Source organism: Balaenoptera physalus (genome assembly GCF_965194825.1).
Source record: "Balaenoptera physalus genome assembly, chromosome: 7".
In the NCBI taxonomy this organism is placed as follows: Eukaryota; Metazoa; Chordata; class Mammalia; order Artiodactyla; family Balaenopteridae; genus Balaenoptera; species Balaenoptera physalus.
Window position 1 is genome coordinate 17,089,516 of NC_138886.1, and position 27,872 is coordinate 17,117,387.

Sequence of the window (27,872 nt, forward strand, 5' to 3'; positions counted from 1 at the left end):
TATAATAACTGAAATGAAAAATACACTAGAAAGAATCAATAGCAGAATAACTGAGGCAGAAGAACAGATAAGTAACCTGGAAGACAAAATGGTGGAAATCACTGCCATGGAACAGAATAAAGAAAAAAGAATGAAAAGGAATGAAGACAGCCTAAGAGACCTCTGGGACAACGTTAAACGCACCAACATTTGCATTATAGGGGTCCTAGAAGAAGAAGAGAAAAAGAAAGGGTCTGAGAAAATATTTGAAGAGATTATTGTCGAAAACTTCCTTAATATGGGAAAGGAGATAGTCAAGCAAGTCCAGAAAGTGCAGAGAGTCCCAGGCAGGATAAACCCAAGGAGAAACACGCCAAGACACATAGTAAGCAAAGTGACAAAAATTAAAGACAAAGAAAAATTATTAAAAGCAACAAGGGAAAAACGACCAATAACATACAAGGGATTTCCCATAAGGTTAACAGCTGATTTCTCAGCAGAAACTCTACAAGCCAAAAGGGAGTGGCATGATATATTTAAAGTGATGAAAGGGAAGAACCTACAACCAAGATTACTCTACCCAGCAAGGATCTCATTCAGATTTGATGTAGAAATCAAAAGCTTTACAGATAAGCAAAAGCTAAGAGAATTCAGCACCACCAAACCAGCTCTACAACAAATGCCAAAGGAACTTCTCTAAGTGGGAAACACAAGAGAAGAAAAGGACCTACAAAAACAAACACAAAACAAATAAGAAAATGGTCATAGTAACATACATATCGATAATTACCTTAAATGTGAATGGATTAAATGCTCCAACCAAAAGACACAGGCTCGCTGAATGGATACAAAAACGAGACCCATATGTATGCTGTCTACAGGAGACCCACTTCAGACCTAGGGACACATACAGACTGAAAGTGAGGGGATGGAAAAAGATATTCCATGCAAATGGAAATCAAAAGAAAGCTGGAGTTTCAATACTCATATCAGATAAAATAGACTTTAAAATAAAGAATGTTGCAAGAGACAAGGAAGGACACTAGATAATGATCAAGGGATCAATCCACGAAGAAGATATAACAATTAGAAATATATATGTGCACCCAACATAGGAGCACTTCAGTACATAAGGCAAATGCTAACAGCTATGAAAGAGGAAATTGACAGTAACACAGTAATAGTGGGGAACTTTAACACCTCACTTACACCAATGGACAGATCATCCAGACAGAAAATTAATAAAGTAACACAAGCTTTAAAAGACACAATAGACCAGATAGATTTAATTGATATATATAAGACATTCCATCTGAAAACAGCAGGTTACACTATGTTCTCAAGTGCACATGGAATATTCTCCAGAATAGATCACATCTTGGGTCACAAATCAAGCCTTGGTAAACTTAAGAAAATTGAAATCATGTCAAACGTCTTTTCTGACTACAGTGCTATGAGATTAGAAACCAGTTACAAGGAAAACACCGTAAAAAACACAAACACATGGAGGCTAAAAAATACGTTACTAAATAATCAAGAGATCACTGAAGAAATCAAAGAGGAAATCAAAAAATACCTAGAGATAAATGACAATGAAAACACGACAATCCAAAACCTATGGGATGCAGCAAAAGCAGTTCTAAAAGGGAAGTTAATAGCAATACAATCCTACCTCAAGAAACAAGAAAAATCTTAAATAAACAATCTAACCTTACACCTAAAGGAACTAGAGAGAGAAGAACAAACAACCCAAAGTTAGTAGAAGGAAAGAAATCGTAAAGATAGAGCAGAAATAAATGAAATAGAAACAAAGAAAACAATAGCAAAGATCAATAAAACTAAAAGCTGGTTCTTTGAGAAGATAAACAAAATTCATAAACCTTTAACTAGACTCATCAAGAAAATGAGGGAGATGACTCAAATCAATAAAATTAGAAATGAAAAAGAAGTTACAGCGGATACCACAGAAATACAAAGCACCATAAGAGACTACTGCAAGCAACTCTATGCCAATAAAATGGACAACCTGGAAGAAATAGACAAATTCTTAGAAAGGTATAACCTTCCAAGCCTGAGCCAGGAAGAAATAGAAAATATGAACAGACTAATCACAAGTAATGAAATTGAAACTGTGATTAAAAATCTTCCAACAAGAAGTCCAGGACCAGATGGCTTCACAGGTGAATTCTATCAAACATTTAGAGAAGAGCTAACACCCATCTTTCTCAAACTCTTCCAGAAAATTGCAGAGGAAGGAACACTCCCAGACTCATTCTATGAGACCACCATCACCCTGATACCAAAACCAGACAAAGATACTACAAAAAAAGAAAATGACACACCAATATCACTGATGAATATAGATGCAAAAATCCTCCACAAAATACTAGCAAACAAAATCCAACAACACATTAAAAGGATCGTACACCTTCATCAAGTGGGATTTATTCCAGGAATGCAAGGCTTCTTCAGTATATGCAAATCAATCAATGTGATACACCATATTAACAGTTTGAAGAAAAAAAAAACATATGATCATCTCAAAAGATGGAGAAAAAGCTTTTGACAAAATTCAACACCGTGTTATGATAAAAACTCTCCAGAAAGTGGGCATAGAGGGAACCTACCTCAATATAATAAAAGCCATATACGACAAACCCACAGCAAACATCATTCCCAATGTTGAAAAACTGAAAACATTTCCTCTAAGATGAGGAACAACACAAGCATGTCCACTTTTGCCACTATTATTCGACATAGTTTTGGAAGTCCTAGCCAATTAAATCATAGAAGAAAAAGAAATAAAAGGAGTACAAACTGGAAAAGAAGAAGTAAAACTGTCACTGTTTGCAGATGACATGATACTGTACATAGATAATCCTAAAGATGCCACCAGAAAACTACTAGAACTAATCAATGAATTTGGGAAATTTGCAGGATACAAAATTAATGCACAGAAATCTCTTGCATTCCTATATACTAACAATGAAAGATCAGAAGGAGAAATCAAGGAAACAATCCCATTCATCATTGCAACAAAAAGAATAAAATACCTAAGAATAAACCTACCTCAGGAGGTAAAAAACCTGTGCTCAGAAAACTATAAGATGAAAGAAATCAAAGATGACACAAAGAGGTTGAGAGATATACCATGTTCTCGGATTGGAAGAATCAATATTGTGAAAATGACTATACTACCCAAAGCGATCTACAGATTCAGTGCAATCCCTATCATGTTTCCAATGGCATTTTTTATAGAACTAGAAGAAAAAAATCTTAAAATTTGTATGACGCCACAAAAGTCCCTGAATAGCCAAAGCAATCTTAAGAAAGAAAAATGGAGCTGGAGGAATCAGACTCCCTGACTTCAGACTATACTACAAAGCTACAGTAATCAAGACAATGTGGTACTGGCACAAAAACAGAAATATAGATCAGTGGAACAGGATAGAAAGCCCAGAGATAAACCCATGCACCTATGGTCAACTAATCTATGACAAAGGAGCCAAGGACATACAATGGATAAAAGACCAGTCTCTTCAATAAGTGGTGCTGGGAAAACTGGACAGCTACATGTAAAGGATGAAATTAGAACATTCCCTAACACCATACACAAAAATAAACTCGAAATGGATTGAACCCTAAATGTAAGACCGGACACTATAAAACTCTTAGAGGAAAACAGAGGAAGAACACTCTTTGACATAAATCACAGCAAGATCTTTTTTGACCCACCTCCTAGAGTAATGGAAATAAAACCAAATATAAACAAATGGGACCTAATGAAACTTAAAGGCTTTTGCACAGCAGAGGAGACTATAGCAAGACGAAAAGGCAGCCCTCAGAATGGGAGAAAATATTTGCAGACGAATCAATGGACAAAGGATTAAAATCCAAAATATACAAACACCTCATGCAGCTCAATATTAAAAAAAAAAAGCAACCCAATCCAAAAATGGACAGAACACCTAAATAGACATTTCTCCAAAGAAGACATACAGATGGCAAGAGGCACATGAAAAGCTGCTCAACATCACTAATTATTAGAGAAATGCAAATCAAAACTACAACGAGGTATCACCTCACACTGGTTAGAATGGGCATCATCAGAAAATCTACAGAGAACAACTGCTGGAGAGGGTGGGGAGAAAAGGGACCCCTCTTGCACTGTTCGTGGGAATGTAAATTGATACAGCCACTATGGAGAACGGTATGGAGGTTCCTTAAAAAGCTAAAAATAGAATTACTATATGACCCAGCAATCCCACTACTGGGCATATACCCAGAGAAAACCATAATTCAAAGAGACACACACACCCCAGTGTTCATTGCAGCACTATGTACAATAACCAGGTCATGGAAGCAACCTAAATGCCTATCGACAGACGAGTGGATAAAGAAGATGTGGTACATATATACAATGGAATATTACTCAGCCATAAAAAGGAACGAAATTGGGTCATTTGTAGAGACGTGGATGGATCTAGAGACTGTCATACAGAGTGAAGTAAGTCAGAAAGAGAAAAACAAATATCGTATATTAATGCATATATGTGGAATCTAGAAAAATGGTACAGATGAACCGGTTTTCAGGGCAGAAATAGAGACACAGATGTAGAGAACAAACGTATGGACACCAAGGGGGGAAAGTGGGGTGGGGGGTGGTGGTGGGATGAATTGAGAGATTGGGATTGACATGTATACACTAATATGTATATAATAGATAACTAATAAAAAAAATACATCTCAAAAAAACAAACAAACTAAGAAATCAACCCTTGTATGTTACCATTAACTAAACTTACAGACATTATTCAGATTTTATGTGATTTCCACCAATGCCCTTTTTTCACTCCCACGACCCAATTCATGTTTCCGTGTTGCTTTTAATCATTGTGTCTCCTTGGTTTCCTCTGATATGTGATAGTTTCTTAGTTTTCCCTCCCTTCCTTCCTTCCTTCTTTCCTCCCTTCCTTCCTTCCTTCTTTCCTTGATCCTTCCCTCCCTTCCTCCCTCCCTTCCTTCCTTCCTGCCTCCCTCCCTCTCTTCCTTCCTTCCTTCTTTCCATTATTTCTTCTTTTTTTTTTTGTTTTCAATTATCTTAACAGTTGTTAAAGAAACTGGTCAAGTATGTTATAGAATGTCCCACATTTTGGGTTTGGTATGTTTTTTCATGATCAGACAGAGGTCATATGGGTATGGAGAAGCACACTGCAGAGGTCATTGTATCATATCAAAGAGTATATAATCTCAACCTGATGTTACCCTGATCACCTCATTAAGGTGGTATCCACCAGGTTTCTCCACTGCAAAGTTACTATTTTTCATATTCTTTATTCTGTTCCTTAGAAGCAAGTCATTAAGCGCAGTCTACATTGAGGAAGAGGGGAATCAAGCTCTACCTCCTGTAGGGGGGCATAACCATCTCCTTTTTTGAGCCTTCCTAGCCCCTTAAGAACCAGGGAGCTATTTCCTTTCAGTACTTTTTCTGATCCATTGGCATTCACTTGTCTGCCGTCCTTCCCCCCAGCCCCCATTAAGAAGTGGACTGCTGAAGCCAGGGGTCATGTCTCATTTGTCTGTCTCTTCAGAATTTAGTTCATGATAGATGCTCAGCAATAAATATGACCCCAACTTAACTTCTCCCAAATTGGGTGCTTTTACTCTGCTGTGACCTTGGAGACCTCTTCATGGGAGGGGCTAGCGAGGGGGGGACCGAGTCTCTGCCAGTGCCCTTAGCCCCTGTCTGCTGCATCTATGTTTGAGCTTGCCATTTAGATTTGAGGACAGAAGATAAAATCCTTTTTGACCCACGTGCCTGATGATCAATGGCCTTCCCGACATGCTTCACTGCCCCCGCCTAGCTCTCTATGGCACCAGTTGTCACTCGATAAATCCATAAAGAGACAACTCAATTGTTTTGACTTTCGTCCACCTTTTCCACTGATTCTTCTTTTCCAAGTTAATGGAGCAGAGGGAGGGGGGGCAAACGATTAGAAGCTACACACACTTTCTTTTTCGGCAGAGACAAATGCCTCTGTATGCTGACAGGATCATAAAACATGAATTAAGAAATCAGTTATTAATGAAATACTCCAACCTAATATCATAGCAATGAAGCCCTTGGCTTTACACAAAGTGTCTGGCACTTGTAACATAAAAGCTTAGAGTTCTTTCCTTGCCTCTATTTTTTCCACAGTAGAATACAGCTGGAACAATCGAAACCAGAATTTTCAAGCTCTGGTCTAGAATAAGTGTGGACAAATGGCTCTCTACACCCAAACACACACATATACAGACACATTAGAGATTCATAGTACAAATCAGTGTATCAAGGAAGTACGCCCTGAGCAGCTTTACAGGAAATAGATGCATTTCTCTTTGCTTGTCTCAGCATTTCCTAAGTTTATTCGACCAAAGAAGACTCTATTTCCTATTAATGACTAACAAATGTAGGGTTCCACAGAACACATTTTGAGAAACAAGAATGTAACTGACATTGCACAGCACCTCTTGGATCACATGGACGCAGAAGAGTGGTGAATTGAAATAAGAATGTGTAGAGTTAAAAGGGAGGTACAGCAAATCACCAATATTTTTTGTGCTCAGTTGTGTTGCTTCTTCAGTCAGAGTGAGAAATTTTAGGTTGAAGTGGCTGGAAAATTGCCTTGAATCCCTGCTTCATTTTTCCTTTGGCCAAATTGCTTAATCTTCCCCATCCTGGGAGCAGGGTTGACCTGAACTCTCAGGCCCAGGCTGAGCAGGACCCCCCCAGTTACCTACCTACTTACTTATAAATAGATTGTGCTCCTTTCTGATTTTAAGCTTGGTGCAGTGTTGGTTAGAGACATTAAAAATAATGAAAATGTAGGTTAAGTGTAATCTTCTGATCTGGTAATAGACTCTCTGATTAGCATTTTTTCATTTCCTCTAGATTCCAGCTAAACAGCACGCACAGGGCTTTGGAATCTAAATGACTGTGACAGTTTAGTTTTCAGAAAGCTGAACATGTAGCACGCAGGTCCCTGGGCCTTCTCTGCCCTTGTCGTCTGGTACTGAGTGCTTTGCCCAAGAGTCGTGAGGTCAGATGCACCTTTTTGTTCCCTTTTAGCAATTCACACCTTCTCTGCCTTTGAGAACCTGCTTCTGTTTTTGTGTGGTTATAGCCATCATCTTCTCACTTTTCGTTTATTACCTTTTTTTTTTTTTTTATTTCCAGAACGACATATGTATATATAAAGGACAGAGCATTGAGTGTAGTGGAAAAAGGGAATTGCAGTAGACAAAGCAGAAGACCTTACTAAATAGCTGTGTGATTCTGAGCAAATTGTTAACCTCTCTGAACCATGGTTTTCTCATTGATACAATCTTGGATAACAGGGACAACCTCCCAGGGTGGTGGTGAAAGCAAATGAGATACTGAAGTAGGAAGTGCCTGTATGATTACTGAGAACCATTTACAAGTGAGCTCTCAGTATAATATGTTTAGGTAGTAATTTCTAAAGTGTCATGCTCAAAAAATTCACTTCTCCCTGAAGTCTGTTAGTCATTATAGAGAGTGCTTGCTAACTGGAAGCCCCTTAATGATTTTGGAGCCATGTTGCATGTGCCTTTTCTCTTTGACTGCACCTCCGTTAAATATTCCACAGTTTCCACTCCAAAATCTGCTCCTTGGATGTCCATGGGTACCAGATATACCAGGTCACCCTGCCTCAGGTAACACACACCACTGAAGCAGCAGGATACCCTTCAGGTTGTAGGTTGGTGGTAGACTAGTAAGCGCCGACTAGTTTGATGATACTTACCTGCATCTCTGACTCTGGTCAGTTACCTTGCATTTCATTTTCCCCAAATGTTAAAGGGAATGCATCTGTATTGAGCACGGACTATTTGTAAGCATCATGTCCAGTTCTTCTCATGACTCCCCATTTAATCCTCATCCCAACCTTAAATATGTAGGTGTGAGTGTCCCCATTTTACAGACAATGAAAGTTAAGCTCAGAGAAATTAAGTAAATTGGTCAGAGTTGGCAGTGATAGAGTTTGAACCCAGATCTGTGTGATTTCAATACTGATGTAGTATGTACATCCCCTTGAGAATATAGAGATGGCTTCGGGCAGATTCATTCACATCACTGGCAAGAGAAAGAGATGGAGGAGAAAATCTAAGGCACTTATATTCCTCCTTAACATATGAGGGCAATTTAATTGTTTATTTCTGCTTAATGATTTATCAGTAAACTTAGCTTCTGTTCTTGGCTTGGTTTCAGTTTCTGTGTCTGCAAAATGAGAGAATTGGGCAGCCCTTCCTTCACTAAGATAATAGGATTCTAGAGGGTGAGTGCAGGTGAACGTGTTAGTTTGGTTGATGGTGGACAAATGCTGTGTAAATAGGTGGTCAAGTTCAGAGCTTGGTAGGATGTGCAGTTTTGGGTTCTACCTGAGAAACTAATAAATGCTATATTGGTCATACTCAGTTTCCTAGTTTTCTATGCTTTGCCTTGATTTGATATCTGCAAATGCTTTTGAAAAGTAACAAGAACGCTGGTGGAATAGCATACTGCACTGGACAGAGAATCAGTGCACACAAGTTTAGTCTTGACTAACACCCACGGGCCATGTAGCTTTGGGCAAATGTCATAACGCCCCTGAGTCTCCACAGGGGATTAGACAAGATAAAATCTAGAAGATGCCTGGTGTCATCATGCCCTCTCCTCCTTTCCTTTCTCTGCCCATCAGTTGGCCTAACTGCGAAGTGAAGATTAAAATATAGGCCAGAGTGGGAGCCACAAGAAGACCTGCATAGTGGGTGCAGGGAACTAATTAATGGGACTAGGAAGGTGTTAGAGGGGAGAGAGAAAACTACAGAATGGAGAATGTTAGTAATGGAGGAGCCAGAGTACAGGGATAGGGTAGAAGAGAGAAAGAAGAAGAGATAAAAGAGAATGGGCTAAGGAAAGGTGTGTGTTTTCTTGAAATCAGCTTCTTTCCTGCTTTTCTCGTGGCCAGTTTCTTCTCATCTGTCACCTCCTTTGGTTTCAATGTCACCTCCTCTGAGAAGCCCTCCCTGACTGTCCTGTCTAAAAAAGTCTCTGCCTCAGTTATTCTCTATTGCTGCATGCTGTTCATTTCCTCTGGCACTTAACACCGATTATAACCATGCACTTAAAAAAGTTTTTTTTTTAATTTTTAAATTTTTATTGAAGTATAGTTGATTTACAATATTTCATGTGTACAGCAAAATGATTCAGTTATACATATATATGTATATACTTTTTCAGATTCTTTTTCATTATAGGTTATTACAAGATATTGAATATAGTTCCAGGTGTTGTACAGTAGGTCCTTGTTTTATTTTGATTTTTGGATAAAGGCCAGACTGCTTGGGTTTGAAAACCCAGCTCTGCCACCTCCCAGCTGTGCGACCTTAGGCAAGTTCATAGTCTGTGAGTCACAGTTTCCTCATCTCCCATCCAGGGATTTTGTAAGGATGAAACGATTTACTACGTCTTAAGCACTTAGAATTGTGCGAGGTACATGGAGAGCTCTCACAAAGCAGCTGCGGCTGTGATTCACACTTGGTTATGTTCTACATACATCCATAACGGCAAGGATTTTGTCTGTTTCTTCTCCACTGAACACCCAGAACCTAGTCTATGTCTGACACATATTAGGTACTCAGCATATACTGGCTGCATGACTAAAATGAATGTAAAATATAATAATAACTAAAAAAAAAAAAAAAAGATAAAAGAGTGAGCGTTAAGGGCAAGCCTTGCAGGCTGCAGGATTCGCGGACACAGGCGTGGCTCTAGGCAGCCCCTTCCTGGGCTCCTTTGTGCTGCGGCAAACGCAGTTCCAAGGCAGAACATTGGGGTGGCTTCTTTTATTCTGATGGACCCTCCCACCTGTCAGCCTGGCCCCCTTAGGATCCTGGGTCTCTTCATTCAGCCACAGCCTGTCCGTGCCCTGGGAGGGGAGGTGACGGGGCACGTCCTCCACTCTTGTGCAGGCTGCATGTGTGAGCATGGCTTTCCACGTTCTGGAGAAAAAATAAGTAAGTAAAACTAATTTATGTTTGGATGAAAAATGCATTGGGGCCCCTAGGAGACATGAGCGATGGGAGGGCAGCGCTGGCATTAGTATCGCTCACAATACTTCCGCCGGCTGTTCCCCTCCCCGCCACTCTTGCCTCACGCTTTTCATTACTCTTAGGTCTAGAGTTGAAACCCGTGTTCATTCTTTCCTCTGCCCTTAGCTTCAGGCTGGGGGGATGAAGAAATGAAAACAAAATAAATCATCAAGAAACAGGGGGAACTGCAAGAAGGAAACAGGGCTTCGAAGCAGGGAGAGGTGTTACCTGTGTGTCTGTGTCACTCTGCGGGGTGTGTGAGCCTGGGGTGTGGGTACACACAAATTAATATGGCCACCCCTGGGCACTGCTGTCCTCCAGAATCCAGAGAGCTTCCCCAGATGTCTGTGGTGCTCAGAGTTAACATGGCCCTTTTCCTTTTGGGACTCCCAGGGTCCTGGGGGTGAATAAAGCTGGTGAGGGACAGGGTCTCTGGGGTTCGGGGCTCATTAAGGCTTCGACATCTCCACTCTGCCTCTGCTTTCATCACCCTCCGCACAAGGCGTCCTGGCTCCCAACCTGCCTGAAGGATTCATTTCCATACGCAGAGGGCTTTGAAGTCTTATTAGCTGTGCCATGGTGTAGGGTTTAATTTTCTCTTGTTAATGTTGCTTTTGGGGATGGGTTTTCCCTCCACGTGTTTGTGTAGACTTTTGTGTAGTTTCTCTGGCTTCTTTTCTCAGTCGTGCTATGCTGGAGCTCTGTCTCCTCTCTCTTTCTCTCTCTCTCCCCCTCCTTCTCTTCCTCCCTTTCCCCCTCTTTCCGTATGTCTCTCTACTAGAACTAATGGTGGGGCCACCTTGGGAATTTGCTTCTCCTGCTTCAGGAATTTTTGGAGTAACATCTAAGTGGCAGACTCTCCAGGTGATACTTTCTGAGTAGTTCTAGCCCTTCACCCCTCCTCCTTCCCTTTTCTCTTCGCCTGTTTTCTACTTTCTCCTGTTCTCCGTACCTTCCTTGATCTCTTCTTCCTTAATTTTCTCTTTTTATTTATTTTTCCCTTATTCATTTATTCATGGCACCAAGGATTAGGCCAGTGGCAGGAGTGGTACAAATCTGCAGGAAGTGCTAGCTCAGCCTTTAAGAAAGGCACATTTTAGGGGGAAAGAGAAAGTTGGTAGAGAACTAATTAATGCGGGGTAGAATGGGCTTGGGAGGTAGGCAGTGAGCAGGGGAGTAGACAGTATAGATTGTGTTGAGAGCTGGGATCCTGGAACCATACACGTGGGTGGGGCTGGAATCTCTTTCCACCCCTGGTTGGTTAATCCATCTTGGGCAAGTTAAGTTACTTAACCTCTCCAAGTCTCAGTATTCCCATCTCTGTAATGGGGATGGAAATAAGAAGATCTGCCTCACAGGGTATTTGTGAGGGTGCAATGATGTTATTCTTTGAAGCATCAGCCCTATGCCTGAGTTTTAGTGCTACACAAGCATCATCTGTCAATACCACTTTTCAGTGACGTCATGACAGTTCAGCTAATGTTTTCTGTGAGGCTCTCCCAGGAAAAGTGAGTTCAGGCACTGGGGTGATCTGAGACATCGTCTTGGATGAGTTATTTTCATGTCAATTCTTAAGGGTGAGTAGACTATGTACAAGTGTATTTGTATTTGGGGTGAGAGCTGAGTGTAGTTCTCACAAAAGGAACAGATGAGCAAAGTGACAAAGGGGCCCTGGAGATTTTCTCTTTGCAGAGTTTAAAAAGCTTCCAAGGTGAATTATCGGGTGTACTTGTTTGCATTCTTAAAGTTTGCATCGTGACTATGAATAAAGAACAACAATATGGTGGGCTGAATAATGCCCCACCACCAAAAAAAAGAAAAAAAAAATCACATCCTAATCCCTGGAACCTGTGAATGTCACCTTATAAGGAAGAAAGGTCTTTGTAGATGTGATTAAGTTGGTGCTCTTGAGATGGAGAGATTATACTGTATTATCCAAGTGGAACCTGAAAGTAATCACAAACATCCTGATGAGAGGGAGGCAGGAGGAGGTTTGACTTTAGACAGAAGTAGGGAAGGCAGAGATTGGAGTGACGCGGCCATAAGCCAAGGAATGCCGGCAGCCACCAGAAGCTGGAAGACACGAGGAACAGATTCTCCCCTAGAGCCTCCAGAGGGTGCACAGCCCTCCTGACACCTTGCTTTTGGCCCAGTTAAACTGACGTTGGATTTTTTTGGCCTCTGGAAATGTGAGAGAATAAATTCCTGTTGGCTTAAGCCATCAAATTTGTGGTAATGTGTTACAGCAGTCAGAGGAAACAAATACAAACAATAATGATATTTGCGTGTGTTTCCAGCCCAGCACAGGGATGGCCTCTCAGTAGATATGCTCTCTCTGTGTGGGAATGAAATGGCAGTGGACAGGATTCCTTTTGGCTGCCTCTTCTTTCCTAAAGCTTTGCTTCTCTTATCAGCTCTCCCCCTGTCTTGTTTTTTTTTTTTTATTGGTGATGAGGGTGAAAGAGCAAGCATGACCGCATGACCAGTAGCCATCCTGATCAGAAGCCAGCTTCGGAAGCTGAAGTCAGGGAAGCGCTGTCCAGCAAACCAAGCTCCTGAAATTCCCACAGCACCTCTCCTCTGTGGTCTCACAGAATGTCCTTAGGACCGCAGAGTCATTGAGACACTGTTTTTTCTCATTGTATTCCACAATGGCCTGGGGTTCTCCAGAGGAGATGCTACTGAAGGTAGGCAGGGGCAGGGGCAGGGGTATAAGTGGGACTCGTGGCCCCCATGCCCACAAAAATATCCACTCTCATTTGCTAGGCATGTTCTACTTGTACTTCTGTATAAAGCTGTGTTTGAAGAAATGATTCTGTTCTAAAAACACAGTTTGAAAATTGCTAAATTACATGTCAAGTCCACCCCCTTCACTTTACATGTGAAGAAACAGGGACTCAACCAGGGGAGACAAATGATCAAATGTTCCTGGTGAATCAGTGGCAGCGCAAGGAGTTAAACAGGAGGTCCCTGAGCTCCTCTTCCTGGCGCTGAAAATCCAACTCTAAGTCCACATAGTGGAGTGGGATCCAGAGACAGCACTCAGTTTGAGAAGCTCCAACTCACTGCACACTAGCCTTTCCCAAATTCTCTATGCTTCCCACAGACTTTCTGCCGTCCTTGCCACGTTAAGTCAATTATCTCGCCAAGCATGTATCTTTTCGTTTTAGTTTTCACCTGATAATACTGAGTTTCAGCAGGACTAAGTGACTTGCCAACAGTCAAGCAGCTAGAAGTGGCAGGATGGGGGATTCAAACTCCTGACCATCTGGCACTTTAGCTTATGCGTTCTTGCAACTCTGAACCTGATTGTGCCATTCACAGAATGGAGATGCCTTGGTGGGTGTGGACCTTTCAGGGATCTGTGTTTGGTTAACGACAGTTAATGAATAGCTCTGTGCTGCTTTGTAGTAGATGCCATGAAATGGAGATGTTAAAGATTACCTCTTCAGCCACGGGGAGAGGTGATGTTTGACCAGGTGTCCACCTAGCCAACCATACCAGAAAATAGCCATGGCTATCACTGCAAACTCGCGTCCACACTTCCCCTTGAGTCAAACAGCTCATATATTCTTGTTTCCCTAAATGAAGGATGCACTCAAGCAATTGAAAACAACTTCTGGGACAATCTTGTTCCATTATGTCTAATGGAATTGAGTGTCTGTGGCGCACAGTGTGTGCTGATATTTTGCAGAAACAAGGCGGGATTTTCCCATTACTCTCAGGATGGATGAGACGTGAAATGAACTCCCCCAGAGACCTCTCACTTTGTCACAATAGAGCTAGTGAGTCACATTAGGAGATTTGGGGAACAAAATGCATTTCTGGTTCCTGCTTTGTATCTACCCCTACACTCTGTGCCTTCTTTCCCGTGCATTTCTCTTTCTGCTAAAATTGGATGGCAAGAGACCCATATGAAAAAGGCCCATATAAAAGGATTCATCTTGCTGTTTAAAGAATTGTCACTGCTGTTTGGAATACAGAGACCCTGCTCTGAACATGGCATTGTCTTTTTCAATGATTGTTTGCTGCTTTACATTTTTTTCTTTTCTTTTCTTCCTCATTTTGTTTTCTTAACCTCCGACTCACAAAGATGAAGAAACTTACTGCCTCTAGCTTGGAGGCTGTGTCTGCCTCTGTCTCTCACCATCTGTCTGTGTGTCTCTGTCTCTTGTGCGTAAAAATGTTTTGGCAGATCATTCCTATCTCAGTGAATAAAGTGCCCATAACAGAGCAAAAGGCAGTGACCAGAAAATAAACTATTCGATTCATGAACATATACTCTCTCTGGGGTCCATTTCTACCTGGACTACTTCCTTGTTTCTTTCTGTCCTCACTTTTATTAAGTTGTTTTCTCCTCAGAGCATGACATGAGACTTCCTTGCCCAAGGACTTTAAGAGACACAAAATGTCCCATCTCACAAAATGTGAGAGCGACAGTAGTTCTGAAAGACCATCTGATCCTCTCTCTCTCTCTCTCTCTCTCTCTCTCTCTCCACTCCAACCTTAACCAAGGGTAGTTTTGGGTCTGTAGAGAAGCCAGCACCATGGCCAGCCTCCTCCTGAAGTCTCCTCCGGGTTGTCATAGGCACGAGGCTGTGCAAAGATCCTGAGGGGTTATCTAGCAGTGGTCCAGGCTGACTGTGTTGCTGATGGCCAAGCTGAGGCCCAGAGGGATGAAGGTCACATGTGATAGCTGCTCAAGGTCACACGTAATAGCTGGCAGAGCTGGGACTTCTGGCCTGGCTCCCTTTGCTTTTACTTTCCAACTCATCATATAGACATAAAGGGATGGGGATCTCTTCCAAAAATAACATTGTCATGCCTTTTATGGTACTTTACAGTTTATATTAAGGGTTCCCTGTCGGTAACCTCATTTGACCATGGAGGCAGCGATTCCGTGAGATAGGCTAAGACTGCCATTGGTATCTCCTTTTTACAGAGGCAGGAAGTGAAGAGAGCTGTCCAAGGTAGCAGTCAAGAAAGGGGCAGAACCAGACTCTTCCGCTCTATGGGTTGGGACCACACATTTCTGCTGCTGTTATGGCTTCACTCCCCCAAAGGGCTTAGCATGGAAGAGACTGGTAGCCATGAGGCAACTGACTGATTCTTTGGGTGCGGGTATTTAGCAGGGCACACAGGCATTTTTCTTTTACAACCTCTCTTCCTGCCAGGCTAATATCTCTCCCGACACGGTCACACCTTCCCTCTTTTCCATGTGTCTTTCTGTTGGTCTGGAGGGGTGTGGGTGAGGGAGGGGGTATGCTGTCTCAGGAAAAGAGACATCTGTCCTTCCCATGCAGGGAATAGAGGTTTCTCTTTGGGCCCTACCTTTTCCTCAACAAGCCTCAGTTCCCATCTCAACAGTGCGTCAGCATTAAGATGAGTCTTCTTTGTCTTTCTTCAAAAAAATTACTTTTTGGTAAGGGTGAATATTTCCAGACTTAACAGATCAGTGCATTAAAATCCATAAATATCTGATCAGCATGTGGTCCTCAGAGCGGCTCTTGTCAGAATAGCTGAGTGGGTGTGTGTGCCTCTCTCCCCCTTTCTCTTTCTTCCTTCACCCTCTTCCTCCCCTCACCCCAAACATTTGGGTAATCTATTTACTAATGAACTCAATATTAATGTATCCATTTTTCTCCGTTAGTGTCAGATTTCATTAGGAAACATGGGAGGCCTGACATTAATTGTATGAAAAATGGGTCTCAGGGAAGCTGTTGGGTTCTTGCTTCTTAACAGAGAAAAAAGTTTCTCCCGGAGAAAACATGGTATTTCTCTGCTGGTCTGATGACATTGGAGATGTGGCAGCAACAGATTATGTGCGTGTGTGTGTGTGAGAGAGAGAGATATCTCAGGGGACCTGTTTGGGAGCCTGTTTCCATGCCTCCTCTTGCCTCTGCAATACAAGGATCATCTGTACCTTTCAAATCTCAGCTCCAACATGGTAGAAATATCAGTCATGGTGAAGTTAGACTCATTTACATTCCTATCCTGACCCTATTCCTTGAAAGTTCTGTGACCTGGAACACTCGGAGCCCCGGTTTCCTCATTGACAAAATGGGAAATACTAATACCAGTTGCTAAGAGCAAAATGGGGGGATTGGCAGTATTGTAGCCAGGAACCCAGCAATGCCTGGATCCTGCCATGCCCATCACCTCTTCTTCTCCTGAGGGATCCAAGGTCACCTGGAGGGTTACTTTGCAATGCTTGAGGGAAGGCTGGGATGAAAGCAGCAGCTTAACAGCAGCCCAAAATGGGGTCTACACGTCCTCCATCATCACCTCCCAGCTGGTCTAGACTGTGGGATCTAAATATCTCTGGATAGCTGCGTGAACCCTCATGGTTGATGAGAGAGAGCCATCAGAGCTGGGTGATTGAATGTATCCATGAATTTATCCACCCGTCTGTGGGGTCAGGAGACGTAGAAAAGGGAGGGATGTGCTGTTTGATTTCAGTGACCCAGCCTGAAAGTGAAGGTGACCCAATCATTTTCATAGGTCTCACTGAACCATTTAAGAGCTAAAGCTTGGGAGATTAGTGGTTGTGCTGGGGGTGGGAGAGAGAAGACACTCCTCCCTTTATATTTATCTTATATAATTGATTTATTGTTAAAAGAAAGTAAGACAGTAAATGAAATGTGCCTGGTGTGATGCCTGACACATATTGGGTGCATAGTAAGTGAGAGCGCCCCTCTGCGGTGAGGTGTGTCCTGCTCTCCCCCTCTCCTTTACCTGCATTTGCACAGAGACAGATCTTCGTCTTTCTTACCCTAGTGCATTTATCACTTTCTTCTATGTCTCAGAGTATGTTACAAATATCATCTATATTTACAATTAGTTGCTAAGCCCTTTAGGGCAAGGACCCTGTCTTATGAGTGCCCATCACAAGGTACTCCATCTGAAAAAGTTTTCGGACAGATTTTCAGATGGGTGGTTGGATGGCTGGATGAACAGATAAATGGAGAAGAGCTTGGACTTGAGTGCTTGTCTACTTAAAGAAGGGAGTCTTTAGGTGTAGATCTAGAAGGAATAAGTAGGCATGTTTTATTTGGGGAACTAAAAGATTGGGGGGGGGAGACACATCTGTTAAGATGATGTTCAATGTGACTCAGGATATTAGATGTCCTAAAGGCTAACGTGAGTAGAAAATAATAATTTTTTAAAAAAGTCAGCTATTACACAGAGTACTGGTAGCTTCACTTTCTTATTTGCAAAATGGGCATCTTTCCTAACCCCCCTGTTCTCTCCAGGTAGTCTGTGAAGATGAAAGGATGATTAGAAAGTATTACACATTGTAAAATTATAGATAGATAAATGATAGATAGCGGTTCTGTATTTGTTTTATTTTTCATATGAATAAGAACAGAATTAGATTCAGATGGATATTCGGCAACACTTCAGCTGCATGAGGGAAAATGAGCTGACTTACTGTTTCCACTAGATCGGCTTGCCCAAGGTCATGAGCACTGGTCAGCCCACTGCCCTTGATCCTCCTTGGATATTAGATTAGTTGTGTGTGCTTCTGCTTCTCCCCTTGATTCTGAGCTTACTCAGCACGCCCTACACAGCGTTTTCACTTAAAACAGAGTCTGTACTTGTTGGTTATTTGCGGAGAATTCTCCACTTTTCCCCCCGTTGTGATGCCTCATTACCTGAGATCTGCTTCATTAAGAGGGAATCTCAACAGTGAAAACTGCAAGGGTTGGAGTTAGACATATGTACTGACTAGGTTTAAAAGCTGTTTTGTCTCCAGAAAGTCACTTTCTCTCTCTCAATATCCTCGATATCCTCATCTGAAAAATGGGTGTACGGTACTACTTTTAATTCATGTTTTTTTTTTTTTTTTCTTTAACTTATTCATTTATTCCACAAAGAGTTAATGAAAATTTGTGTTGGACATTTAGCTAGGCTCTGGGGAGAAAAAGTGATATGGGTTCTACTTCCAAGAAAGTTATAGTCTAGTAGGGGCAATGGACCCAAATCAAGAAGTATAATGAAATGTTATAGATGAATTTATAACCCGGCTGTCTGTTGGCATCAGCATTTTTTTTTAAACATCTTTACTGGAGTATAATTACTTTACAATGTTGTGTTAGTTTCTGCTGTATAACAAAGTGAATCAGCTATACGTATAAATATATCTCCATATCCCCTCCCTCTTGAGCCTCCCTCCCACCCTCCCTATCCCACGCTTCTAGGTGGTCACAAAACACGAAGCTGATCTCCCTGTGCTATGCAGCTGCTTCCCACTAGCTATCTATTTTACATTTGGTAGTGTATATATGTCCATGTCACTCCCTCACTTTGTCCCAGCTTCCCCTTCCCCCTCCCCGTGTCCTCAAGTCCATTCTCTACTACGTCTGCATCTTTATTCCTGTCCTGCCCTTAGGTTCTTCAGAACCATTTTTTCTTTTAGATTCCATATATATGTGTTAGCATACGGTATTTGTTTTTCTCTTTCTGACTTACTTCACTCTGTATGACAGACGCTAGATCCATCCACCTCACTACAAATAACTCAATTTTGTTTCTTTTTATGGCTGAGTAATATTCCATTGTATATATGTGCCACATCTTCTTTATCCATTCATCTGTTGATGGACGTTTAGGTTGGTTCCATGTCCTGGCTGTTGTAAATAGTGCTGCAATGAACATTGTGGTATATGTCTCTTTTTGAATTATGGTATATGCCCAGTAGTGGGATTGCTGGGTTGTATGGTAGTTCTATTTTTAGTTTTTTAAGGAACCTCCATACTATTCATGGTGTTTTTAAGATAATGGAATGAACTACAGTAATGCGTGCAAACCACCCTATCTAGTGCCAGGCATGATTGTTCACATGGTCTTGTGCAACATATGGTGCGTAATAAACGCATGAAAATGACCTCTCTTTTCATTGCTCTCTGTTATAACTTCTCTAGGATTGTTAGGTTGGACAAATGTGCAAGGATTTTGATCTCTGGAACCCAGAAGTCACAGGTCATTGCCCTGCAACTAAACAATTTTAATTCCTTGAAGAAGCCATTTAACTTCTGGCTGCCTTTCTCCCATTGCGCTCTGTGGACCCATCTGTACGATAGGAACTCATGTAGGAATTTGCGGTAATTTGTTACATGGGGCAGAGGTGCAGGAGGGATGTGTATGATTCCTTGGACCCCTCACATTAAGTGTGATTTGCATATGGTATTTTTAAGATCCATCTTCATTCATTCAACGTTAGCACTCTTTCTTCTTATGTATGTATCTATATTGCTCCTCTTTCCAAAAATAATGTCACATGGCTTATGTATTCATACAAATAGTGGCAACAAACAGATACACAGCTAAGGGGGAAAATGGAAGGTCTACACTTTTGAGTATGGACCTAGTGTTGTTTTGCATGTCTTTCTTTTTTTTTTTAACATCTTTATTGGAGTATAATTGCTTTACAATGGTGTGTTAGTTTCTGCTTTATAACAAAGTGAATCAGTTAAACATATACATACGTCCCCATATCTCTTCCTCTTGCATCTCCCTCCCTCCCACCCTCCCTATCCCACCCCTCTAGGTGGTCACAAAGCACCGAGCTGATCACCCTGTGCTATGCGGCTGCTTCCCACTAGCTATCTATTTTACATTTGGTAGTGTATATATGTCCATGCCACTCTCTCACTTCATCCCAGCTTACCCTTCCCCCTCCCCATATCCTCAGTCCATTCTCTAGTAGGTCTGCGTCTTTATTCCCATCTTGCCACCACTAGGTTCTTCATGACCTTTTTTTTTTTTTTTCTTAGATTCCATATATATGTATTAGCATATGGTATTTGTTTTTCTCTTTCTGACTTACTTCACTCTGTATGACAGACTCTAGGTCCATCCACCTCACTACAAATAACTCAATTTCCTTTCTTTTTATGGCTGAGTAATATTCCATTGTATATATGTGCCACACCTTCTTTATCCATTCATCTGTCGATGGACACTTAGGTTGCTTCCTTGTCCTGGCTATTGTAAATAGACCTGCAGTGAACATTGTGGTGCGTGACTCTTTTTGAATTATGGTTTTCTCAGGGTATATGGCCAGTAGTGGGATTGTTGGGTCGTATGGTAGTTCTATTTTTAGTTTTTTAAAGAAGGTCCCTACTGTTCTCCATAGTGGTTGTATCAATTTACATGCCCACCAACAGTAAAAGAGGATTCCCTTTTCTCCACACCCTCTCCAGCATTTATTGTTTGTAGATTTTTTGATGATGGCCATTCTGACTGGTGTGAGGTGATACCTCATTGTAGTTTTGATTTGCATTTCTCTAATGATTAGTGATGTTGAGCATCCTTTCATGTGTTTGTTGGCAATCTGTATAACTTCTTTGGAGAAATGTCTATTTAGGTCTTCTGCCCATTTTTGGATTGGGTTGTTTGTTTTTTTGATATTGAGCTGCATGAGCTGCTTGTAAATTTTGGAGATTAATCCTCTGTCAGTTTCTTCATTTGCAAATACTTTCTCCCATTCTGAGGGTTGTCTTTTCGTCTTGTTTATGGTTTCCTTTGCTGTACAAAAGCTTTTAAGTTTCATTAGGTCCCATTTGTTTGTTTTTATTTCCATTTCTCTAGGAGGTGGGTCAAAAAGGATCTTCCTGTGATTTATATCATGGAGTGCTCTGCCTATGTTTTCCTCTAAGAGTTTAATAGTGTCTGGCCTTACATTTAGGTCTTTAATCCATTTAGAGTTTACTTTTGTGTATTGTGTTAGGGAGTGTTCTAATTTCATTCTTTTACATGTAGCTGTCCAGTTTTCCCAGCACCACTTAGTGAAGAGGCTGTCTTTTCTCCAATGTATAGTCTTGCCTCCTTTATCAAAGGTAAGGTGACCGTATGTGCATGGGTTTATCTCTGGGCTTTCTATCCTGTTCCATTGATCTGTATTTCTGTTTTTGTGCCAGTACCATACTGTCTTGATTACTGTAGCTTTGTAGTATAGTCTGAAGTCAGGGAGCCTGATTTCCTCCAACTCCATTTTTCTTTCTCAAGATTGCTTTGGCTATTCAGGGTCTTTTGTGTTTCCATACAAATTGTGAAATTTTTTTGTTCTAGTTCTGTGAAAAATGCCAGTGGTAGTTTGATAGGGATTGCATTGAATCTGTAGATTGCTTTGGGTAGTATAGTCATTTTCACAATGTTGATTCTTCTAATCCAAGAACATGGTATATCTCTCCATCTATTTGTATCATCTTTAATTTCTTTCATCAGTGTCTTATAATTTTCTGCATACAGGTCTTTTGTCTCCTTAGGTAGGTTTATTCCTAGATATTTTATTCTTTTTCTTGCAATGGTAAATGGGAGTGTTTTCTTAATTTCACTTTCAGATTTTTCATCATTAGTGTATAGGAATGCAAGAGATTTCTGTGCATTAATTTTGTATCCTGCTACTTTACCAAATTCATTGATTAGCTCTAGTAGTTTTCTGGTAGCATCTTTAGGATTATGTATAGTATCATGTCATCTGCAAACAGTGACAGCTTTACTTCTTCTTTTCCAATTTAGATTCCTTTTATTTCTTTTTCTTCTCTGATTGCTGTGGCTGAAACTTCCAAAACTGTGTTGAGGAATATTGGTGAGAGTGGGCAACCTTGTCTTGTTCCTGATCTTAGTGGAAATGGTTTCAGTTTTTCACCATTGAGGATGACGTTGGCTGTGGGTTTGTCATATATGCCCTTTATTATGTTGAAGTAAGTTCCCTCTATGCCTACTTTCTGGAGGGGTTTTATCATAAGTGGCTGTTGAATTTTGTCGAAAGCTTTCTCTTCATCTATTGAGATGATCATATGGTTTTTCTCCTTCAGTTTGTTAATATGCTGTATCACATTGATTGATTTGCGTATATTGAAGAATCCTTGCATTCCTGGAATAAACCCCACTTGATCATGGTGTATGATCCTTTTAATGTGCTGTTGGATTCTGTTTGCTAGTATTTTGTTGAGGATTTTTGCATCTATGTTCATCAGTGATATTGGCCTGTAGTTTTCTTTCCTTGTGACATCTTTGTCTGGTTTTGGTATCAGGGTGATGGTAGCCTTGTAGAATGTGTTTGGAAGTGTTCTTCCCTTTGCTATATTTTGGAAGAGTTTGAGAAGGATAGGTGTTAGCTCTTCTCTAAATGTTTGATAGAATTCGCCTGTGAAGCCATGTGGTCCTGGACTTTTGTTTGTTGCAAGATTTTTAATCACAGTTTCACCTTCAGTGCTTGTGATTGGTCTGTTCATATTTTCTATTTGTTCCTGGTTCAGTCTCGGAAGGTTGTGCATTTCTAAGAATTTGTCCATTTCTTCCAGGGTGTCCATTTTATTGGAATATAGTTGCTTGTAGTAATCTCTCATGATCCTTTGTGTTTCTGCAGTGTCAGTTTTTACTTCTCCTTTTTCATTTCTAATTCTATTGATTTGAGTCTTCTCCCTTTTTTTCTTGATGAATCTGGCTAATGGTTTATCAATTTTGTTTATCTTCTCAAAGCATCAGCTTTTAGTTTTATTGATCTTTGCTATTGTTTCCTTCATTTCTTTTTCATTTATTTCTGACCTGATCTTTATGATTTCTTTCCTTCTTCTAACTTTGGGTTTTTTTTGTTCTTCTTTCTCTAATTGCTTTAAGTGTAAGGTTAGGTTGTTTATTTGAGATGTTTCTTGTTTCTTAAGGTAGGATTGTATTGCTATAAACTTCCCTCTTAGAACTCCTTTTGCTGTATCCCATAGGTTTTGGGTCATCGTGTTTTCATTGTCATTTGTTTCTAGGTAGTTTTTGATTTCCTCTTTGATTTCTTCAGTGATCTCTTGGTTATTAAGTAGTGTATTGTTTAGCCTCCATGTGTTTTTATTTTTTACAAATTTTTTCCTGTAGTTGATATCTAGTCTCATAGCGTTGTGGTCGAAAAGATACTTGATACAATTTCAATTTTCTTAAATTTACCAAGGCTTGATTTGTGACGCAAGATATGATCTGTCCTGGAGAATGTTCCATGAGCACTTGAGAAGAAAGTGTATTCTGTTGTTTTTGGATGGAATGTCCTAAAATATGAATTAAGTCCACCTTGTTTAGTGTATCATTTAAAGCTTGTGTTTCCTTATTTATTTTCATTTTGGATGATCTGTCCATTGTTGAAAGTGGGGTGTTAAAGTCCCGTACTATGATTGTGTTACTGTCGATTTCCCCTTTTATGGCTGTTAGTATTTGCCTTATGTATTGAGGGGCTCCTATGTTGGGTGCATAAATATTTACAATTGTTGTATCTTCTTCTTGGATTGATCCCTTGATGCTTATGTAGTGTCCTTCTTTGTCTCTTGTAATAGTCTTTGTTTTAAAGTCTATTTTGTCTGATAAGAGAATTGCTATTGCAGCTTTCTTTTGATTTCCATTTGCATGGAATATCTTTTTCCATCCCCTCACTTTCAGTCTGTATGTGTCCCTAGGTCTGAAGTGGGTCTCTTGTACCCAGCATATATACTTGTCTTGGTTTTGTATCCATTCATCCAGTCTGTGTCTTTTGGTTGGAGCATTTAATCCATTTACATTTAAGGTAATTATCAATATGTATGTTCCTATTACCATTTTCTTAATTGTTTTGGGTTTGTTATTGTAGGTCTTTTCTTTCTCTTGTGTTTCCTGCCTAGAGAAGTTCCTTTAGCATTTGTTGTAAAGCTGATTGGTGGTGCTGAATTTTCTTAGCTTTTGCGTGTCTGTAAAAGTTTTAATTTCTCCATCAAATATGAATGAGATCCTTACTGGGTAGAGTAATCTTGGTTGTAGGTTTTTCACCTTCATCACTTTAAATATGTCCTGCCACTCCCTTCTGGCTTGCAGAGTTTCTGCTGAAAGAGAAGCTGTTAATCTTATGTGGATTCCCTTGTCTGTTGTTTGTTGTTTTTCCCTTGCTGCTTTTAATATTTTTTCTTTGTATTTAGTTTTTGATAGTTTGATTAATATGTGTCTTGGCATGTTTCTCCTTGGATTTATCCTATATCAGACTCTCTGTGCTTCCTGGACTTGATTAACTATTTCCTTTCCCATATTAGGCATATTTTCAACTATAATCTCTTCAAATATTTTGTCAGTCCCTTTCTTTTTCTGTTCTTCTTCTGGGACCCCTATAGTTCGAATGTTGGTGCATTTAATGTTGTCCCAGAGGTCTCTGAGACTGTCCTCAATTCTTTTCATTTTTTTTTTCTTTATTCTGCTCTGCAGTATTTATTTCTACTATTTTATCTTCCCGGTCACTTATCCGTTTTTCTGCCTCAGTTATTCTGCTATTGGTCCCTTCTAGAGAATTTTTAATTTCATTTGTTGTGTTGTTTATCACTGTTTGTTTGCTCTTTAGTTCTTCTAGATCCTTTTTAAACTTTTCTTGTATTTTCTCCATTCTATTTCCAAGATTTTGGATCATTTTTCCTATCATTTTTCTGAATTCTTTTTCTGGTAGAATGCCTATTTCCTCTTCATTTGTTAGGTCTGATGGGTTTTTACCTTGCTCCTTCATCTGCTGTGTGTTTTTCTGTCTTCTCATTTTGCTTATCTTACTGTGTTTGGGGTCTCCATTTCACAGGCTGCAGGTTCGTAGTTCCCGTTGTTTTTGGTGTCTGCCCCCAGTGGCTAAGGTTAGTTCAGTGGGTTGTGTAGGCTTCCTAGTGGAGGGGACTAGTGCCTGTGTTCTGGTGGATGAGGCTGGATGTTGTCTTTCTGGTGGTCTGGTGGTGTGTTTTGGGGTGTCTGTGAACTTAGTATGATTTTAGGCAACCTCTCTGCTAATGGGTGGGGTTGTGTTCCTGTCTTGCTAGTTGTTTGGCATAGGGTGTCCAGCACTGTAGCTTGCTGGTTGTTGAGTGAAGCTGGGTCTTGGCGTTGAGATGGAGATCTCTGGGGGATTTTCGCCGTTTGATATAACGTGGAGCTGGGAGGTCTCTTGTGGACCAGTGTCCTGAACTTGGCTCTCCCACCTCAGAGGCACAGATCTGATGCCTGGCTGGAGCACGAAGAGCCTGTCACCCACACGGCTCAGAATAAAAGGAAGAAATAAAAGAAAGAAAGAAGAAGATAAATAAAATACAATAAAATACAATAAAATTAAAAATTAAAAAATAATTATTAAAAAAATTTTAAAAAGTAATAGAAAAAAAAGAAAGAAGAGAGCAACCAAACCAAAAAACAAATCCACCAATGATAACAAGCACTAAAAACTATACTAAAAAACAAACAAAAAAACAGACAGACAAAACCCTAGGACAAATGTAAAAGCAAAGCTCTACAGACAAAATCACACACAGAAGCAAACGCATACACACTCACAAAAAAAGAAAAATGGAAAAAAAAATATATATCATTGCTCGCAACGTCCACCTCCTCAATTTTGGGATGGTTCATTGTGTATTCAGGTATTCCACAGATGCAGGTACATCAAGTTGATTGTGGAGATTTAATCTGCTGCTTCTGAGGCTGCTGGGAGAGATTTCCCTTTCTCTTCTTTGTTTGCACAGCTCCTGGGGTTCAGCTTTGCATTTGGACCCGCCTCTGCATGTAGGTCGCCTGAGGGCGTCTGTTCTTTGCTGAGACAGGACGGGGTTAAAGGAGCAGCTGATTCGGGGGCTCTGGCTCACTGAGGCCCGGGGGGGAGGGAGGGGTACGGATGCGGGGCGAGCCTGCGGCGGCAGAGGCCAGCATGACGTTGCACCAGCCTGAGGCGCACCATGTGTTTTCCCGGGGAAGTTGTCCCTGGATCATGGGACCCTGGCAGTGGTGGGCTGCACAGGCTCCCGGGAGGGGCGGTGTGGATAGTGGCCTGTGCTTGCACACAGGCTTCTTGGTGGCGGCAGCAGCAGCCTTAGCGTCTCATGCCCGTCTCTGGGGTCCGTGCTGATAGCTGCGGCTGGTGCCCGTCTCTGGAGCTCTTTTAAGTGGCGCTCTGAATCCCCTGTCCTCGCACACCAGGAAACAAAGAGGCAAGAAAAAGTCTCTTGCCTCTTCGGCAGGTCCAGACTTTTTCCCGGACTCCCTCCCAGCTAGCTGTGGCGCACTAGCCCCCTTCAGGCTGTGTTCATGCCGCCAACCCCAGTCCTCTCCCTGGGATCCGACCGAAGCCCGAGCCTCAGCTCCCAGCCCCACCCGCCCTGGTGGGTGAGCAGACAAGCCTCTCGGGCTGGTGAGTGCTGGTTGGCACCAATCCTCTGTGCGGGAATACCTCCGCCCTGCCCTCTGCACCCCTGTGGCTGCGCTCTCCTCCGTGGCTCCGAAGCTCCCCCCTCTGCCACCCGCAGTCTCCGCCCGCGAAGGGGCTTCCTAGTGTGTGGAAACCTTTCCTCCTTCACAGCTCCCTCCCACTGGTGCAGGTCCCATCCCTATTCTTTTGTCTCTGTTTTTTCTTTTTTTCTTTTGCCCTACCCAGGTACGTGGGGACTTTCTTGACATTTGGCAGGTCTGAGGTCTTCTGCCAGCGTTCAGTAGGTGTTCTGTAGGAGTTGATCCACATGTAGATGTATTTCTGATGTATTTGTGGGGAGGAAGGTGATCTCCACTTCTTACTCTTCCACCATCTTGAAGCTCTGCATTTCTTTTTAAATTCACCCTTTATAGCAGAACTTGTCACAGCAGCTCAGGCTTCCACTTGGGGGAAATTGACATGATATGACCCAATGAAGGCACAGACACACGGGGACCTGGAACTTCTGAGTACAGAACAAAGGAATGAGAAACCATTTGGGAAGTGGGAGGAGTGATGGGGATGGTCCTTTACTACAGGAAACCACTTGGCTGGAGGGTGAATAATCAAACATGCTCAGTGAGGTCGGGGACACTGTAGAAGACTGAGCTGGCTGGACGGTGATAGCAGTCAGCTGGTAGGAGTTGGTAAGGTGCTTGCAAATCAGCCAACACACACGTGGCACAGAGTAGATATGAGATAGTGTTATTACTTACCGGGATCTGGAGACAGGATGGAGCAAATAAGGACGAAGGCAAGCTTCGTTTTTGTCCCCTTGGGGAAGCAGGGCGGCAGGTGCTAATTTCCCAGGCTTCTAGGGCCCCGAAGCCCTGACTTCCCCTTTTCACCTCTTGAAGAACTTTCTTTAATTCTCCTCTGATCTCCCCAGCTGAATGTCAAGGAAACAAAGAGCAAATTAATCCTGGCACGAGGGGGGTGGAGGTTAATTTGTGTAACAGATGAGTGACATCTGACGGATGCATTATTACCCATGTAGTCTCTTGGGAGCTGTGTGAGCATGCGTGCACACTCACACACACTCACACACACACACACACACACACACACAGGTCATGCATGCAAATCTTTCAAACTCTCACCATACCCCAGTGTCTCTGGTTTGAGCCCTTGTTTTATAGACAGACTTAGAAAAGATCAGAATGGGAAGATTTCTGTGTGCCTTCTGGTCTTTTTTTTTTTCCCCAGACCTCTTGCCTCCTTAAGCTGCCTATACTGGTTGCCAATTTGTTCAACAAAGCTGTCGTGTATTGTTAATATTGTCAGGATTTATGAGCATTGCTAACTGTGTGCCTGGAATAATTTCTTTTCCTTTTCTTTCTTTTCTGTTTCTCTCCAAAGAGCAGCATGGAGGGTGGAACTCTGGGTACAGACAGACATGGGTTCTAGTCTTAATTCTGCCACTGACATGCTGTGTGATCTTGGGCGAGTCCATTTTTCTCTCTTGCCCTGAGTTCTCCGTCTGTATTATCAGATGGGGTGATATTTAAGGGACCTTATGGCACTACAATTTTATGGCTTGACT

At 41.5% G+C, this 27,872-nt stretch overlaps 1 protein-coding gene and 1 long non-coding RNA gene across 3 annotated transcripts in view; one reads left to right on the forward strand and one right to left on the reverse strand.

Moving 5' to 3' along the window:
* The window catches only part of ASTN2 (astrotactin 2), an 897,588-nt gene that overhangs the window by 63,313 nt on the left and 806,403 nt on the right, over positions 1-27,872 (forward strand). The window lies entirely within an intron of this gene.
* LOC309664727 lies at positions 12,435-24,560 on the reverse strand. The gene is made up of 2 exons (XR_014266006.1): positions 18,861-24,560; positions 12,435-17,927 (listed from the first exon to the last, which is right to left on the reverse strand). It is a non-coding gene; the product is annotated as an uncharacterized lncRNA (long non-coding RNA).